This window comes from Rattus norvegicus, chromosome 11 (genome assembly GCF_036323735.1).
Source record: "Rattus norvegicus strain BN/NHsdMcwi chromosome 11, GRCr8, whole genome shotgun sequence".
Lineage (NCBI taxonomy): Eukaryota > Metazoa > Chordata > Mammalia > Rodentia > Muridae > Rattus > Rattus norvegicus.
The window spans coordinates 89,323,713-89,342,659 of record NC_086029.1 but is presented as its reverse complement, the minus strand read 5'-3'; the positions used below and the strand labels follow the sequence as shown (position 1 = coordinate 89,342,659).

General features: G+C 42.3%; 1 protein-coding gene and 1 long non-coding RNA gene across 20 annotated transcripts in view; one reads left to right on the top strand and one right to left on the bottom strand.

Moving 5' to 3' along the window:
* Lpp (LIM domain containing preferred translocation partner in lipoma) overlaps positions 1–18,947 on the top strand; it is a 641,914-nt gene that overhangs the window by 591,314 nt on the left and 31,653 nt on the right. The window lies entirely within an intron of this gene.
* LOC100910319 (uncharacterized) lies at positions 13,940–18,308 on the bottom strand. 2 transcript variants are annotated; one of them, XR_005491104.2, is made up of 3 exons: positions 17,991–18,301; positions 17,639–17,785; positions 13,940–14,418 (listed from the first exon to the last, which is right to left on the bottom strand). It is a non-coding gene; the product is annotated as an uncharacterized LOC100910319 (long non-coding RNA). The 2 variants fall into 2 exon arrangements; XR_005491105.2 differs by lacking the exon at positions 13,940–14,418 and adding an exon at positions 16,907–17,222 and having other exon boundaries at positions 17,991–18,308.

Genomic DNA, 18,947 nt, shown 5'->3' with positions numbered 1-18,947 from the left:
CTTTATGTGCTGCTCTATGGAGCGTACAGCTTGTAGTCTATCGACTCCCATTTATTTTGTCTCAGGAGCAGCTGCCAGTGGATTGACTGGAGAAAACACACTCCAGACACTCACAGATGCTGCAGTAGACAGGCTACCTTCAGAGAGAGCATGCCTCTCATGCGTTCTTAAACACTGAAGGTCTTTTGGGTCTTTGTTTAGTTTTATATTTTACACTATGAAAATGAATCCAGCTTGAATATCCTTTAGATGAGAACAGATAAGAAATTATTTGATGCTGTATAGACACCCTGCCACCATCAAGTTCAAGGACTCTTGAGTATGAAAAGAATACCAACTTTAATAGGACAGAATTTGAATAGACAAAAGAGTATAGACAAAGAAGAATGTAGCTTAATGTAGAATGCAGAATGCTCCTATCTAAAAAGGCCCATCTAGAGAGCTTGGGTTGACACACCAGGCTCACTGTGATCCAGCTTCTAAATGCTTGCTCCAACTTCCTTCCTCCATGCCCACAGTAGGTTTTCACTGCACTGTTGTTGACTGTAATTCTTCAGCAGTAGCTCTAACCCCAGCTTGAGCTTTGTTCTTTATCCCCCAAGTAGCTCTCCCTTGATTGCCCCCGATGAAAGTAAATCTGTTGACTTCCTCCCCACTCTCTTTACCGCCTCTGTTGCTGTCAATAACTTTCTTACTTACCTGGTTTTTTTTTTTTTGTGTGTGTAGTTGATGATGTCTTAGATCTAATGCTAGCTGTCAGAATTCTGTCAAAATGTTAAAATGTTATCTCTTCTGCCCTGCCCAGATTTAAGAGCGTTCCTCACAGGCTACCTCTGTCCAAATAATACTTCCAAAGTAGAGGAAGAAACCGAATGGCAAAAAGCAAGCACTGATACAGACGGATCCTTGGCTGGACCTAATGAAGAGAGGCTGATTATCTAGGAGATTTGAATAGTTTTTAACAGATTCAATTATTAAACAAATTATGTATTAACACCATAACTAAACCGTGTTTTCAAGACAGATTGAGACATGATGGTGCTGGACCCCATTGAGAGTGACTAAGATGTGCACCCCAGAGTCACAACTAGTTTGAAATAAGATCACAGTTCTGTGACATTTACATACCATTGCCCAGACACATGAGGGGCACAGTACCTGACAATATAGATTTATTTTTCTGCTAGAGTAAATAGTTCAAACAAAATAATGGCTAGTTCAGGTCAGAGGGAAGGATGGTAATTTCTTTCATGAGATGATTCTGTGCAGAACAGAAGCTTAGCAGGCAGAGGAACTCAGTTTGGTTCTTTGCGAAAGAACTAAATGGACTTGCAGGCAAGGCATTAGCAATGCAAAAAAAAGGGTAGAGTTAAGGCTGGTCAAGAGTCTGAAACCTTAGAAACAGAAAGGCGGAATCCTGTGCTTAGCCTACAGGATAGGCATAAGCCCAGTAGTTATAGAGTAGAAGATTCCCCTCCTCTGCTTAGCAGCCCTGTGAGTGAATTTGGAGCTTTGCTGTGCTCCAGGCTGGGTGCCTGCTGGAATGTGGACTGTAAATCTCTCATCATCTTTTTCACTGACCTGCAAACAACCTCTTCTCCCATCTGCTTCCTGAACACCGGCCTCCCAGTCTGTCTGCAGAGCTCTGTCTATCCTCCTGCCTCTGTCTGTCCCTCCCTAGTCTATCTCAGCTCTCTTCTAGTGTTTCCATCTGACTTATTTCAAAAGACCTGGACAGAGAGAGAGGGAGGAGGAAGCCTGTGGTCAGCCTAAGGCATGGGTAGAAGCCCAGTAGTGGTAGAGTAGGGGTTGATCGCTCTCTGTCTCTATTTAGCAGCGTCCATCTGACTCCAGTCGTCTCCGACCAGATGAAGTGATCTCAACCCTTATTTTTCTGCCCTCAACTATTACCCACACCTGCTGTTTCATTTTCAACTCTACTCGTTGTTGAGAAAATGTAGTAAAAAGCAGCATTCTCAACTCTACTTATACTCTAGTAAGGAGAGACGAGGAACAATAATCAGTGTGTGGTGTGCATAGAATATTGGAGCTAATATTAATCCAGGAGGAAATAGGGATGATGTGGAAAAATGTGGAAGGAGTCTCCTAAAATGGAGTCCCACCACTACCCTTTTCAGCTGTGTGTGACCCGGGAGCTTAACAACTCACTTGCCCTGGTCTTTTTCATTTGTAGGTCATGAATCCTAAGGGACATTGATGTCTTCTTGAGTCATTGTATAGAGTAGATGATGTGATAACTTATTCCATAAAGAATTTTATCCTACGAGCATTCAGTGATTGTTTTTATTAACATGTTAAACTACATCTAAAAATACATTATGTGTATTTCTGGTATACCATCTAATCTTGTGTCTGTAGTTTTCCATGTTTCTCAAAGTTTCTAGAAGTTTACATATGCCTTTCTCCTACCAGACTGTGAAGGCAGAGCCACATCTCTTTTGGCCCAGTATCCTCCCCTAGGGCCTGCACATAGGAGACACAGGAATATTTCTATTCTGGGCATAGTAATCTTATATGCATGCCAGGTTGTAGAGCCTTATTCTGTAGCTCGTCACTGGTGTGTCACCTCCGAACAGAAGATGCATTTCCTCTTCCTTTTCACGCTACCTTCTCCTCAGCATGACTTTCAAGTCTCTGTGAGAATGACCAGCCTGTTGCTGACTCACCCTCCTCTCTGCCCCTCCACGGGAGCTCTTTGGCTCACTGCAGATGCACTTCGTTCCTAGAACTGTGCTCTCTGCCCGCAGATCATCTCAACCGTCTGCATACCTCTCCCCATGCCTGTGCACACCCTCCCTCTGGCGATAGCATCCTTCGACGTGACCATTTACTAATTGAAGCCTACCATTACGCTCTCTCCTTGGAGCCTCTGTGTCAGTTACAAACTTCACTTATAATTAGATCCCATAGCTGTCATGGAAAGAAGCTCAGAGAAGTGAGGCGAGACATCCAAGCATACACTATATAGCTGGAAATGGCAGCATTGGCACCTGCTCCGTGTTCCCGGAAGTGGTAGAATGGTAGGAAATGTTGGTACAGAGGGTGAATAACCAGAATTCTCTACCCAGCTTTACTGATCACTCACCATGGGAATTTAGAGGGGCCCTTAAAGCCTCAGCCCCCACATCTGTAAAATAAAGAAACATTACCCTCCTTGTTCACTAGGATAGTTTCATGACTGAAAGAGAGGTTAAAGAAGTTCAGAAACTCTCAATCATGTGTTCAGTGATGGGGTGTGAATAAGGCCCTGACAGTATAAAGTGGATAGCTCTTTCTTGGGGGATAGCCATGGATTTCTTTCTTTTGTTTCTTTCTTTTTTTTTTTTTTTTTTTTTTTTTTTTTTTGCTGCTTCCACAAATGCTGCAAAAGCAAGACCTCTTTGGGATCTTTACGTCTGAATCATGACTTACATTGATTGCAGATAATCTAGAATAGAACTCATTTTCATTTAAACTTACTAGTTAAAAATTATGCATGTTTATAGTTTCTGACATCATATATTATTTTAAATAGCCCCTTCCAAAAAGTATACTAGGAAGATAGAGAAGAAGTCTTTCGTTTTTATCAACTTTCCATACACTGAGTCACTCGCAGAGATCTCTGTATCCACTTACACTACTCAGGGATGATAAAGGGTAAACTCACCCTTTTCTATGATAGAAAGCATGGTATTATGGGCCAAGAGCATCACAAACTCCAGGAACCTAGTCTCATTCGATGGATTTCTTAAATTTTTGCCGAACTAGATGTTCTATTGCAAATTAACTATTCTTTGGTAATAGTCATTAGACTTACGGAGTTTAGAGCACAGAAATAATAGTCCACGAGCATATACTGAGATTTCTCTGTCATTCTATTAAGCTCCCAGAAAGCACATGAATTTTCCCAGAGATGGCACTAAGCTAGAGCTTTTCCTGAGTTGGCAAGCATGAACTGAGGGGCCAGTGGTCTGCAGAGACTCATAGCATCTCAACTGTATATGAAAACAAATTCAAGGAACAGCACTTGGAATATTAAGCAGATGAGAGGAATCTCTACTAATAGTTGTACCAAACTCTGCTAGAGATCCCTGAATCCTTTAACCTAGAGGCCAGGATGTTCCAGAGTTCCCTTAGTCAGGATTAAACTGACATTTTTCACTTCTGTCTAGATACATAGGTACATTTCTTTTCTTTGTCATCTGTCACAGGCACACTTTCCATTAGGGAATCCCACAGAAAACAATCTATTGGCCTGGCCTCCTGACCCTTTCTCTTGGTGTTAGATATACACTTTGTAGATTAGATTGTGACCCAAGCCAGATCCCAACTCTCCATGGCTTTTTCTTGACATAAATGCAGAATTACAATGTTCTAGATATGATTCACCCAAGGTCAGAAATAAGTTCATGTAAGAACTGATGCCCTTCAATTCCCTCTGTGATGAGTTAGTAATACATCCCTTTATTGCATAACATATCAAGCTACATATGTCTTCCTATAGTTCATAAAATGACTCCTGGGGACCTTGAGGGATAATAAGCCTCCATCATCTGTATATGCACTGCTAAACGTGCATTTAAAATAAGAGAGGTCTCGCAACAATGGTAACTAAAATGTGTCTCCTAGATCTTTGGTGAGGGTCCAGCAAGTGGATAGGGATAGTGTTTACTCTGAGAGAATGGGAAAGTAAGTTGAAAGGAGCTTATTCTACAAGCGTTCTGTATCAGTTGTTGTAAAAGACAGGCTGTAAGATGATGATTTTCAACCTTCCTAATGCTGTGACACTCTAATATACTTCATATTATGGTGACCCACAACCATAAAATTATTTTCATAGGTACTTCATAAGTGCAGTTTTCCTGCACTTATGATGTCATAATGTAAATATGTATTTTCTGATGGTTGTACATGACCCCTCTGAATGGGTCATTGGAACCCCAAAGGAGTTGTGGCCCACAGGCTGAGAACTGCTGCCCTAAGGAAAATTGCCGTGATCCATATTTCTGGGTGACTGCACTTTAGTATATCTGGTTTCCACGAATGCCAGGTGAACCTTTATTTGCTTCCAATGCTCAGAACCTAAATGTGTGGAAATGTAACTTAATCATGAGCACATTACATTAGGATCCATCTCAGTAGACTGAAGACAGAGAAGCCCACCAGGCAAGATGAGTTGGCTCTGGAACCAAAGATGGGCCTTTGGTTGTCGGCCAGCAAAATGTCTTGGCTCTGAGTTATATACCTGTAGGGTAATGAATTGTGCTAATGGTCTGAAGATCTTAAGAATGTATCTCACCAGCACCATGCTACAACCTGAGAGACCGCAAACGACCCAAAGAAGCCCTTAGAAGCAGTCATTACCTTAAGCCAATGAGATGGCTAGGCAGGTATCAAAAGCTAATGTACTGCTCTTGACTCTTTCTAAACAAACTGTTCTGAGCAGCCTCTGACCTGATAACGCACATGCTTTATGGTTTCCCGTCCACCGTATGGGTAGTTTTTACAGTTCTGCTAAACCACCTCCATTGGCAGGAGTTCCCACGGGACAGCCATTTCTGTGTTAATCGGGTCTGCATGTTGTCCAGAACTGCTGTGTTGAAGATAGTGAATTCCACGAAGGCAGTCTGTGATTTACCCTTGATTCACAGACAGAATGGTGAACGGCTCCTCATTCCTTTGTCTCCCGACTGTTGCAAGTGCTTTCCTAACAGGGGTGAGCTGCCTCTTGGAAAGCAGATTGGAGGAAAAGGCAAGCAACAGGTCGCTAACACTAGATCGCACACCCCAGCTTTACTATTTGCCAGCACTATAAACATTCATCTGTTTAACCAAGCTAATGAGCCCTGTTTTATGTACTTTCCTCATGGAATTATGGTCATCAAGCGCGATCCATGAGCATGTTCGTTGGCTGTGAATCAACAAATGATTGCAAATTATTACTATTAAAATAATAGTCATTTGTCAGTAAATATTTGTTGAAACTGGTCCACTTTGATGGAGGCAAGCTCTCCAGGGACCTGCTGACTGAAGGCAAGCTTGGGAAGCAGCCCCAGATTGCAGTTGCATCAGTGGCTCAGGGTTCCCAGTGGAACCTGCAGGACTTGCTTCAGGAATTTGTTTTCTGTTTTGTTTGGTAGGAACAAGAAGCCCCTGGAGCCAGGTCCATTGTCATCAGACTTAGTTGGTAATTAGGCTCCAAAGCAAACCTGTGGCCGAGACAAAAGTTGAAACATGAATTCCTCTTTGCAGGTGGAGGGTTGGATCCTAGAGGCAGTGTACACAGCTTGGCTATTTTTATGCTTCTGCATGCAAGGAGGTTCAAGAGAGTCTGAGGAAAGCAATTAACGTCCCTCTGTCTGCAGGCAAAACTCGTTCAAACATGTTTCTATGCTCTTGAAGGGCTGCTAGAGCCTTGGCAGGTAACTGAGGAAGGATTCCATTGAGCAAAATCTCTTCACTTACAAATCCAGCCCCCCTGCACATCCCCATGAGCTCACAGTTCTTCTATATTTTTTTGTCTTTTCTATAATCATAACCCATAAGAATTAAATGAATTCCCAAGAGCACAGGAAGATGTAGGGTATGACAGACCTGTCCAAGGTTGTCCCCACAACACTGCCCCCCCCCAACCCTTTTAACTTAGATTGCGCATATGTTTAGATTCTCGGTATTTGAAAGAGAAAAGTATGTCTTTGTAAGTATGTTTTTCAAGGAATATTTCACATCCGTGCTAAATGTTTCTCTGTTGTACTGAAGATTTATTTTGCCTCCTTTGGGATAAAACAATACCGATGTCTTTTTGGTAAAGGCAAAATCTTGTACAAACTTATATTAATTTTTTTCATAGCCATCCATCTGGCAATTCCTGTAGCGCCAAGTATTTGATCCCATATAAAAGTTCCTATGCTCAGCGAGGTTCTTGCCATGCTCTGCACCGAGCCTATTCTGTGTCAGTATGCTGCGAGTCTTAGGGACAACAGATGGGAGCAACAGATAATATAATAATTTTGATTGTCATCAATTCTAGGTTTTATCTAGGGTTTCTCGTGGTTATTTGGTTGTCTCAGGGAAAATGAGATTTCTCTAGCTGCTGACTCCCAAAGCCAGCGACTGTGCTTCGCTTCCATTTCCCATAAGTCAGATAATACAGCCCTAGTTCTTGTCATGGCTGTCAGTAAGAGGATTTGTGTAATCAGTAGAACTCTGCGCCAACGGCTCCCAAGTCACAGATGAATGGCTACTACAGTTCATAGAGTGTGACAGATCCACTTATCCTTCCCAGTTTGCAGATGAGGCAACTGAACCCCAGGAGACTTGTTGAACCAAGTGTCCTAGGAAGAGTTCCTGGCAAGGCTAATTCCCACCCACTTCTGAGAGTTTTCTGTGCTTCCTCCTCTCATCTGAAAACAGATATACTTGATTATTTTTACACTGAGACTTCCCCCCAAGGAGGCAGAGTGAATCCATCGTTAACAATGATAGCTCACAATGGTCATAGCGAGTGAGAAACCAGGGTAGGATGTACCCTACCCATGGTACCAGAAGTAACACAAAAAAGACCCCCTGTTAAAGTAAGGCGAGTCTCACCATGATGTCAGTAGAGAAAAGGAAAGACAGTGCAGCTGCAGGAAGGTACCCATCAGTGAGATGCAACTGGGTAGTCAAGCACCAGCCTTCTGCCTCGACTTCATAGCGAGGAAGGCAAGCCTTTTCAATGGCCGCATGCACATACCTTATTACTCTGAATTCTTTTTACTTTTGATAAAGAGTCCACAACTTTTTCTGATATAAACATCTGTCTACTGAGATCTATAAGTACTTTTAGGCAACATTGCCTTTCATTTCATAAAAATTCCATAAAATTGCTTCTGTCTGGTCAAGTTAGATTTTGCAAAACTCCAGGAAATGTTTGGTTTAATTTTCCTTGAGAAAGGCATAGATGGAGAAGTGTTCACTGGCAGCCGCTGTTTGGATTTCCCTTTGTGTGAGTGTTGGCTTCTTTACCTCGTGAGCTTTAGTCTTTGATGTTGCTCTTCAGGCATAAAATGAAAGATTATTATCTTTAGTCTATAGGCTTGGAGGAGGGCGATGATGAAACATTCCTGGGTATTCATATTTCTACAGCAATAATTGATGTGGTCTTAAAGCTGTCATACTTGTCCTGGCCTTATATAACAAGCATTTGATGTGCCATGAGCTTTCAATTTTCTCACCCTTCCAACCCCGTATGGCTTTCCCATGCATTGTTTTAGTGTGAGCATCCCAGCAGGGGTTGCATCGGCAACCCCTAGCTGCACTCTGCCCCTGCAGGGTGCATCATTAGGCTCTGCACACAACAGGGGCTACATGCATGAACGAGTGTATAGGAGAATCTTCTGGTTTGACTCCATAAGTTCCATCGTCCTGGTAAATGCATTACCTAGGTTTTCATACAGGCTGTAATGGGTGCCTACTCACTGCCTTTTGGTATTCTGCAAATGTTTTCTGATACATTCAGCAGAACCCAAATTAATTTATCTCTAATTATAGAGTAATACTTTTTATTATCTTCACACAAGTAACATTGAGTTCGTGATTGGTCTGTTTGTAGATTTCATGGCCCTGCGTGGTCATTAGTTTTTGAGATCCTATCTAAATTCTGTAATTTAAATCCTATGCCAACTCCCTATTGCAAACTTACTGCTTTGGGAAAAAGAAGCCAAGCAAAGCTGAGTTAGGAAAAACAAAGAGATCATTGCCCAAGAATCAAGAAAGGGAAGCCGGACGTAACAAAAGGGCTCCTAGTCGTACATCTTTTTATGACTAGTTTGGAAGAACTGGAAGCTCCCTGTCTGGTGTGGGAAGGGATGAAACAGCTTAGATACACAGATTGTTCTATGCAAATCCTCATATGCAGACTGCTTTTATTAAAAGAAATATCTCTAATAGCCTGTGCCACGTCTTGTTTGGTCAGGTAGCTTCAAATGATGGCCAATTTTTTTAAAGCAAAATTTGTGAAATACTTTTATATGATCTTATGGAGATCTTAGTCATCTAACACAATTATTAGTACTGAAGAGCTTGGTTTAGCAAGTTCTGACCTATTCTTGCTTCCTCTTCCAAAATAATCTAGAAACAGCATTGGTCCCTGAAAATGAACAATCTGACACAGAAGCAGTTCCATCCACACTGGGGATTCTCTTCCCCCATTCGAAAATTAGAAATATAATCTCTTCTCAGATACAGGAAGTTGAAGTTAGACTATGGAGTGATTGTTTTAGATAGCAAAAACACCTTTGTCCTTTAAACTGTTGAAAATCATCAAGGGACCTTTTCCTTTAGCTTAACATTCTCTGGGACAGACGCCCTTATTGTACCTACAAGCAGCAAAAGGCACGGCAAGTGCGCTGAGCCCCTTTGAACTGCAACATAGCCAGCCAGCAGCCTGGGATATAAAGAAGAACATGTTTCTATCGGTGCTTTAATAGGATCTTATCTAAATATCCAAAAAGCTTGCTACACGCATCAATTGTCACTTTAGGCTACATTTCCAAGCGTACATCTCTCTTATAGTGTCAACAAGGATAACCGATGTTTGTTCTTTGCTGTGAGCCCCCAAGGCTCCGACAAAACATTCTGCACTTCACTCTGAGGCAAGCATAAATGTGGCAATCATTGTGAGGCTGAGTAGCACATCTGCTAAGGGGTTATTTAGTCAAGTAAATAGCAAGTTGACTTGGGGGAGGACATAGACCACAGACCAGGGAAGACTGAGCCAGACAGAGCAGCAAAAACCTCGGCTGCACAGCCCCCGCCTTGTAACTTCATCTGCTGAACCTCACTTGTACCATCTATAAATCATAAGTTAAAAACTGCAGCTTTTCATATAAGATGGTGTTATTCCAGTCTCAAAATATTCAAAGACAGATTTATCACCAGAAAGAGGCGGTTACGGCTAACTCTGAACTCTAGATCCCCTGCTCAGCCTTCTGAGTTGCTGACCTTACAAATGTATGCCACCACATTTATCAGAGGCATTTTTCAGTGGCCTCTATCCTCCTGTTCCCCCAGGTTTCCCTTCTTTCTTTAGACAGATGTTGGTGAAGAAACAGAGTAATGTGTTCAAATATTTGATGAACTCCTTGTATATTTAGAAATGATTTTGTAATAATTGGGACTCACTGGATGGAACTTGGGGACTGTGGATTGTCACTTCATGTTTAGAGGACCAAATCATGAAAAAAATATAGTATTTGCCAGGACTGGGCTGTGTGTGTGTAGCCTGCCCTGAGAAGAGTGGATCTTGTGCACTTACAGCAGGTAGGACCTGAGCTTGACCCATTTCATCCAATTCTCTCAGCCTCACAAAAGAGACTGTATAATCCTGTCACTTTTACTGGTGAGGAAAATACCAGCGAGGTGGTTTGTCTGTGCTGTGAAAGTCTGTGGGGCAGTTCCAGTATCCCATCCTGCCCTATGAAGCAGTCTCTCCTCCACTGTGCTCTGGTCTCCTAAGCAAGCTCAGGCTCCTCTGTACTCCAGACAGAAGGCTGTCATCATCCTGTCAGTTGGGAAGCCACTGCTTGTCTGGGACTTGACTCGATTCCTCTGTGTGGCTGTCTGAGTAGCCGGAATGTCTCTGGCAGCAGAGTTCAAAGAGCATCAGGGCTGAGGATATACTGTAGGAACGTCACAGACCAGCCTATATCAATAGGTTGTAACTTTGCAAAGTTCTCCAAGAAACCAGCCTTTGAAACTGGGACTGTTTGTGTGGGTGGATGGTAAAGCGGCTGAATGCAAGCATCTCTGACACCGTGAAGCAGTGTGGGTAGTGAGAAGAGGTCACCTTGAGATGTAGAAAACCGTACTTTATTCATGTCTCCTGATACGTGTGCCTGCATTTACAGCATTGGCCCTTTACTTAGGCCGGGTCACATGGGCTCTGGTGGGCTTTCTCCCTGGGCTTATTGATTTTGAATATGCTTACTTCTATTTTGCATATTCATGTTGTGCTTATCAATGTGTATCAACTTTAGTGTTGCTTCTGCTTCCTTGTGCAATGCTCATTTTTATTAAGGCATGATTTACACACAAGAAAATACTTAGGTCAGAAATGCTCAGTTTGATGAGAACAGACTGTTGCATTTATTGCTCCAGAAAACTCCCTCATGTCCTTTGCAAAGCCAGCCGTGCCTTTTACCCTCGGAAGCAACTGATTTCTGACTTTTGTGCTGTATTTCTTTACTTTCGGTAAGTCTCGATCTCTTTTGGATCCTTCTCCCTCCCCCTCTCCCTGGAATCTGCCTTTTCTCATTCACAGTGCAGTTTTTGAGACTCATTCATCCCTGTAGCTGTATCAGCCATCTGTTTCTTTTTGTTGTCTAGTATTCCATGAATATGCCAAATTCCACACTCTGCTATAATTAGTTTCTCTATTCTTCTCCACTTTTTTTTTCCATTTTTGTTATATCGTGAATTTGCTTAAGGGAAAATCATGGGAACTCGAGTACTGAATATGTGGCATAAGTGTATCTTTCTTTACCTTCTCTCAGTAATAAGGACCCAAGGGGCCCCGTCATTAAACACAGCTCATTGTCTCCTGCAGTTGTATTTCTTCACTGGTGTTATGGAAAGGTAGGTAGAACATGGCCCAGGAATCGAGAGCCCTGCTCTGACTTGGCAGTGTAACTGCCTACCTGTTGCTAGCTCTTTTGCTGTGTCTGCAAACTTATCTGGTTGGATTGGGCAGCCCTTCGGGTTCTTCACCTCCAGCATAGTTTTCCTCTAATAAAATTCCTCCTTGGCTACAAATATTGAGATAGTCATCTTTCACAGTTGCCTCTGTAGTCCATCCTCTGCATCTCTATGGTGAAGTAGCCCAAGTAGCACCTTGTTGAACACAATGTCTCTAATCCCATTTCCTCTCCCATATGCCAGACTTATTTTCTGTATTCAGAGTCCATTTGGGTATTTCTGAAGAACGTGCTGCAAAGAAGACTTAAAAAGTGAAAGTTCCCAAATGCTCTTCTTTTCAAACCTTGAGGATACTATCCGTTTGGAAAGCCATTGGTGGGCAGGATGCTTTACTGGATTTCTTGCCATACTTCAGAGTCTGTTCTTCCTGTCTCTCTCCCTTACTGAGCTGCTGCTGTAGATAGAGCTTCAGTTCATGTTCTTTCCTCCTAGTTTGTTATAGAATGTGTAGAATCTGTATCTAGATACCAAGTGGTTAGACATCTGGTCTACCTGTATTTTAATTACCGCTGGAGAATACTCATTTGTTGATGTCTACTCTACTTTAGGACTTGGCTTATATGGTGTCTCTTCTCATAGAAGAAAAGGCCTCTGTCACACAGTTGCTCCCTGGCATAGAGGACATGCTCTCTTTCTTTCTTTTTTGTTTGTTTGGTGTAGTTTTTGTTTATCTGTTGTTGGGTGATTATTGTTGTTGTTGTTGCTTGTTTTTTCAAGACAGTGATTCTCTTTATAACAACCTTGGCTGTCATAGAACTCACTCTCTAGACCAGACTGACTTCAAACTCATAGAGATCTTCCTGCTGCTGCCTGCTAAGTGCTGGGACGAAAGGTATGCATCACCCCTGCCTGGTGACAACATGCTTTCTATGCTGTCTATCTACTTGTCTATTTTAAAGATAAACATTGCACTGATATAAGAGAACTTTGTTCTGAAGGAACGCTCTGCATTAAGTGTCTGTCACTGCCTGGGCAAACCCTGGAAGGAGATGAGTGAAGGATGATTCCATAGCATCTCATAAGTCAATGATACATTATTTTAGATGACTTCACACACACCTACCATTCTTACAGCCCATCTCTTTGGACGTTTTCTTATTTCAGCATGGTGGAGTACAAAGAACTCAGACTTAAAAGTTGGGACAATGAAGCCTTTCAGGCCCTTCTGTTTCTTAGATAATATGTGTGAATTCATGATATGTCAGATATAAATGCTTCTAGGGGGATAGTGTAGCTACAGGGGACTTGCAACTTGTGCTACTTCTTAGACTATCAGAACCATGTCCTTTAATGTTTACTGGCATGCAGAGAGATTTTAACACTAATGTTGGCACTTATAAAGTAACTGTGCACTTCATTCTCAGATGTACACACCTGGTACTCTACTATAGTATTGTACCTCACCAAGTTGTGATAAGATCCAGAAAGTCATGGTTTAAAGGTCTTACCCAATCCATTTTCCAGTAAATAGTATATTATAGCATCATCAGAATGCTTCTTGAGAGAGCACCCACAGAAGAGCATTGAGGAAGCAACCTCTGTGTGTAGAACTGTGATAGTAGCCAGAACTTGGACCATCCTAGGACCTGGAAACCGTAGAACTAGAAAGGAGGTTGTAGGGCATTCTAAAAAGCTTGAGAGGGTCTAAAAATCCAATGAACTTGAAGGGGTATTATTGAACTATAAAAGAATCCACCTAAGAAAACAAACTTTCACTCTTAAGAGACATATTTACCTAGAAATGTATAATAATCTTGTCTTTGTGTTCTCTTGAGTGTCTGTGATTTTTTTCTGCATGATTAGAGCTGACTGAATGAAAGGCATTTCTGAAGACACCTTACAGCCAGGTTCTGTATGTATACATTATGCACCCTTGACAAAGAGAGGTAATTGGCAGAGTTATTGTACTCTGGGGCTCAGAGTGCCAACATGAGGATTGAGAACTCTCAAGTCTGCCTCTCCCAGGCTGGTTCTGTGACACTGGAACAAACCGAGTACAAGAGGGCATATCAGTGATGGAGTGAGAGCTCATTTGGACAAATTTGCTGCATGACCACAAGGGGCTCATTGTTGTCACTTCACCAATATAAAAATGTTTATAATCATTGACCAAATGTCCAGAATACCCCTGCTTCCTATTAAATCTGCATTTGTACATGGAGTTTAGTGTCTCCTAAATGAAATGAGGATTCACACTGTTATCTCAAGAAAATCACCTCTTCGATTTATTTCCTCACTCATGAGTCAAAGAACACTTACTACATACCTAATGCCCATAACAGACACTTTGTTAGCTATGGAATGGAAATGATAATTGAAGGCATGGACCCCATCCCCCAAAGTTCAAAATACACTGAAGACAAAAACAAAACCAAGAACACAGAGAGAAACAGGCTGACAGTGAGGCATTCTTAATGGCAGAGGAGAAATGCATTCTGTTAGAGAGGGACTTGTTCCAGAAATTCTCCAGAGGAGAGGACACTTTGACTCAAAGTATGGAAATGTCTGGTCTGATGTCAGTGAGAAGAACATAAGAGCAGGTGACAAGCCGACGTATAAGTCTTGCTCCAAGGAGTCCTTGGTTGCATTAGGGAGCAGACTGTCCAGTTGAACATGAGAGAGTGGGTAGGTGTCCAGCAGTACCAAGCTGCTTCTCCCTAGGAGACCTGGCGTGTGGCACCCCTGCAGGAAAGACATGTGATCCTGTTATGTTCCTTCTTTTGGCCATTGTCATTCCCCCTGAGACTTCAAATACATTTGAAGTTCTTTGCATCCAAGCTTTGTTATGCACATTAAAAACTTAAGGCAAAAAGAGGGTACTGACTGGACTCAAACCACAAAGTTTGTGAAGACCTGGTTCAGCTGAAGAGTCAGAAAACGACCTAAAGGGTATTATTTCCCTCTCGGTGATGAAGTAGATGCTGCAGGGCACCGCAGGTAAGTGCCAGATTCCTGCTGTGCTGGTGTCCTGCCTCTTATCCATGCTTCACTCCACTCTGATCCAAGTCTAGCTGATGCAAGGGGGAAGCATGTTTATATTATACCAGGCAGCTATGTAATTAACTACCTTCAGTTGCTAAAGAGAAAAGAGAAGCAGTTATCCATATACACTCTCGCAAAGGCGTGACATTGCTCTGATGTCCCTGATATCCTTTTGGTCTCTATGGATTATGGCATCTCTGAGGTGCGATCTTCAGTTAAGAACACTTATAATATGTACACTCATATATGTTCACATATGTGCTGTGTTTCCTTTCTCTTACAAAGTATTTGTTTTTATCAATTATGTAGATAGGAGTCAGGCAGAATTGTGTTCAGTCCCTATCTACCAACTTATGACTTTGGATATATGTAGATTTAAGAAAAGAATCCATGATTTACTGTCTCGTATAGGATGGTAATGTTTTGATCCTGGAGTTACTTTGAGAATTTAATGGGTTAAATTGATTGATTCAGAGAGAGAGAGAGAGAGAGAGAGAGAGAGAGAGAGACAGCCAGCACATCCCAGAGCAGACACCTGCTACTGCAGACCTCTCTGTGCTTTTCTTTCCTCCTCTCTTCTTCATAAATCTCCTCCCAATCCAAGACACTCCCTTTCCCTGAAGGAAATTCAGGGTAGATTAGCTCTTTAACAAGTAAATGCTTTTCAGAAACCCAGAGCAAAGTTTTCAGCCTGTCAAACAAGTAGAGAACTGTTTTAAAGCTGTAGATGCCTGACCTCCTAACCCCAGGGTTAAGGACCAAGTAGGCTCAGAAATCATTGGTTTTCAAATGAACTCTTCAGAGTCGAGCTGTGTGAATGTGCCCGATGTCCTCTTGTGTCAGTATGGAAAAGGGCCATGGAAATGCTGGGTGAGTGGTGGACATTACTCCGGTTATCTAAGGAGGAGGATGATGGGATATCACAGTAGAGACAGACTGTGGTGGCAAAATTATGTATTTTCTGGTGAAAATTAATGGTACTTGGTAGAAGAGAGGAAACGGATGCTGACTCTGTATGAAATGTATTTCAGTGTGTTTGCAAAAAACAAACAAACAACCTAAGAAATAAAACTCCTGAGAAGAAATTTGATCACAAGATTAGTAATCATAATAACAATATATCAAACCACAGAAAAGTAAATGCCATTCTTGACTGCACTACTTAGGCAGGGGTATGCAGGACACACGCTAGCTATAGATCCTACAGTGCTGTGTTCTATTCTGGGTGCCATGTATTGAAGGGAACCAAGACAAACTAGAACTTGTGCTGAGAATAGTGGTTGGGGGGATAGGAGACAGAAATAGCCCATAAGAAAGGATGGAAAGATTCCAGGTAGTTATCCCAAAAGAAGGCTCAAAAAAGACAATATTTTCAGGACTCTTTAGGGGTGTTACCCAGAAAAGGCAACAGACTTGCTTATAGAGGACAGAAGGAAGATTAAATATAATCCTCCAACAATTAAGTGGGCCAGTAGAATGGATGCCTTCCAAGAGAGTCTACTGTCCCTAGAAATGATAGTTTCAAGCTGGATAAGCCCTGACCAACTAGGGGTGCTGTGAGGGGAATGTATTCACCAAACCAACTGGCACAAAGAATGGCCGAGATCTCACTTACTGTAATACTCTGCCATGATCCTCCATGAAACCTTAGGTGCCACAAATTCTTTTAGTTATACAGCTCAAGAAATCTATTGCTTTATTGATTTTTTTCATTGAAAAAATAATTCAAGAGAAAGTTGCCTTCTCTCTTTTTTCCCACTAATTTATTTATTCATTTTCCTATTAAGGGAAGTTGTTGTCTTCACATTCAGAAGTGTTAAGGGTAGCAGTCGGTGCTCTGGAAGAGAATGAATCACCATGCATGGTCCCGTGCCTGGATGTCCACATTGTTTCCCGGAATAAATACTGACTTCCAAGGCTCGCAAACCCTATTCCCACTCTATGGAGAAGGAAGGCTAAGGTGCGCTCTCACCCTCCGGCTTGTCAGTTTTTTCACTCAGCATACTGTATCATTCTCAATAAAACTCTCTTCTGGAATTTACAGTCCATTGATCATGAGACCTCCCAATGTATTCATTACTTCACTCAGTCATTCATTCATTCAAGTACTTACCAAACAATTTCTACTGTTTTATGAGACATATTTAGTGCCACCGACAAAAAAAAAGTTTCCATGTCAAACTTGGAAGAGCATTTAAATATATGAAAGCTGGCTGTTTTATTATGACAGCTACCATAAGCACTTGATAAAAAACAAAGTTTCAGTCATAAAGCAATCCGCACCACCCCCATATATAGTGTTGGTCAGGAATCTGGTAGTCTCTCAGCCAGGAAGCTCTAGGTCATAGACACTTCTGAGTGTTCTGAGCTGAGGCTTCTCAGAGGCCTGGACTACTGATCAGCTACTGGGGAACAAGTAGGGCTTCTCATCAATGTCCCTCTACTAAAGGTGATCTCTCCAGTGTGACAGTTCTGGTGTAGAGCCATCCTGTGGCAATTCAGAGCTTAAAGAGAAAAACCATTTTGCGTGTACTGCAGACAGTCATCCAGACCCACAGGACTCCATTAGCTAGGTTCGTCTCAGCAGTCCAGCTCTTGGTGCGTAACAGCGCTTGTCACACGGTGTGTCACAAGGGAGGACAGAGTACATTTTCATGGCCCCTCTTTGGAGATTTCATGTAAACAGGCAACACTCTATGCAAGTTGATACCTTAAAGAATGCACGACTACTATGTGGAAGGGCAGAAGAATAGGCGGGGAAAGCAGTAACAGAGGTAATGGCCCTAAGCCCTGGACCTCCAAAGCTAAGGTTATAGAAAGGAAAGGCTGCTCAAAGCAGAGGTCCCAATGAAGAGCAAGAACACAGAATGTTTTAAAGTTTGCACTGATTTCTGTGCTGAGGACAAGAGAATGGGATTACCTGTCTGGAAAGGAACGGTCTCACAGGGCTCCAGAGAGACCAAAGTGTCCACTTAGAAGAACTGGCCTTGAAAATCTGTCCCCAGTGTCAAAGCACAGACACCCAGAATGATCTCTTGAGCAGTTTCCTCTCGAGTTCCTTTCCTGCCTTTGATAGTAAACAAAGGTCTCTGTTAAAGTCTGCTTCCCAGCTGAAACTGAACACAGACTCCAAACCATCAAATCACTTTGGACTTTTCTCTTCTTACACCCCACCAACAACTGGGGTGGCATGCATTTGAACAAACCAAAAGTGATTTCACTCTTCTAGTTTTCAGAGCTTTTTGGCTAAATGCAGAGTGAGAAATTCATACCTTTTTCAAACAGTGTGGGTTCTTTTTCCCAGTTCCTCTCATCCATCTGGTTCTCTGGAGGTCTTGGAATCCAGGAAAGTGTTAGTTCACTGTGCTGAAATCCAAAAAAGACTGCTAAACTGTGAAAGAAAATTTGCATTCCAGAGACACCGAAGGAGTTAGTCCACAAGTCTGTGCTACAAGGAGCAAACATCTGTATTTCCTGCCTCCTTTGTCTCTAAAGCACTTGGAAAACCCTGCACTCACTGAGCCTTCCTACCTAGTTCATCTAAACCACTTTTGATGCAGTACAGAGCACAGAAAGAAGAACCAAAACATGTTATTATTTTATTTCTAGTGTCAGAAAATATTCCAGGCAAGATACCGTTTAGGAGAACAGCAAATCACTTTGCAGCCTGCTTAAGATTCCATTCCCATGAATGGGCTCCCCAGCCGGGTGTGTGGCTGTCCCATCTGCAAGCCTGTACTCAGAGGGAAACCACAATCACAGCCCTGACACTGGCATGTCACCGTGACCTTTCTAAGCCCAAGTGCTGTCTTTTGTCTTCCATTGGCAGCAGTGTAATTAGAAGGCCTCGTTTTCAACAGAAGCCAAGTGATTGCCAAATGTGCTCAGATGATCTCCAGAGGATCAGAGCTAGCTCACCGCCCTCTGGCTGTTCTCACTGCCACTCCCAGGAGTTAGAGACTTAAAGTTTTCCCATTCTTTAGAAAGAAGATCAAGTTTGGTTCAAAGAAGCTTTTCTGTCATATGCAGATGTACAAGGAGAAACCTTCCATGACCCTGGTTGTTGGCTCAGACCACTTGTGTCTGTACTGTAGGAAGCAATTGGGATCTACCCAGTCAGGTAGAAAGTAAGTACCGTGGCAGGCCTGAGTCTCAGAAAGCAGGCACGTGAGCAGCATGGCACTCAGAACACTTCTAGTCTTTGCTTGCAGATCACGATTCTAATGGAT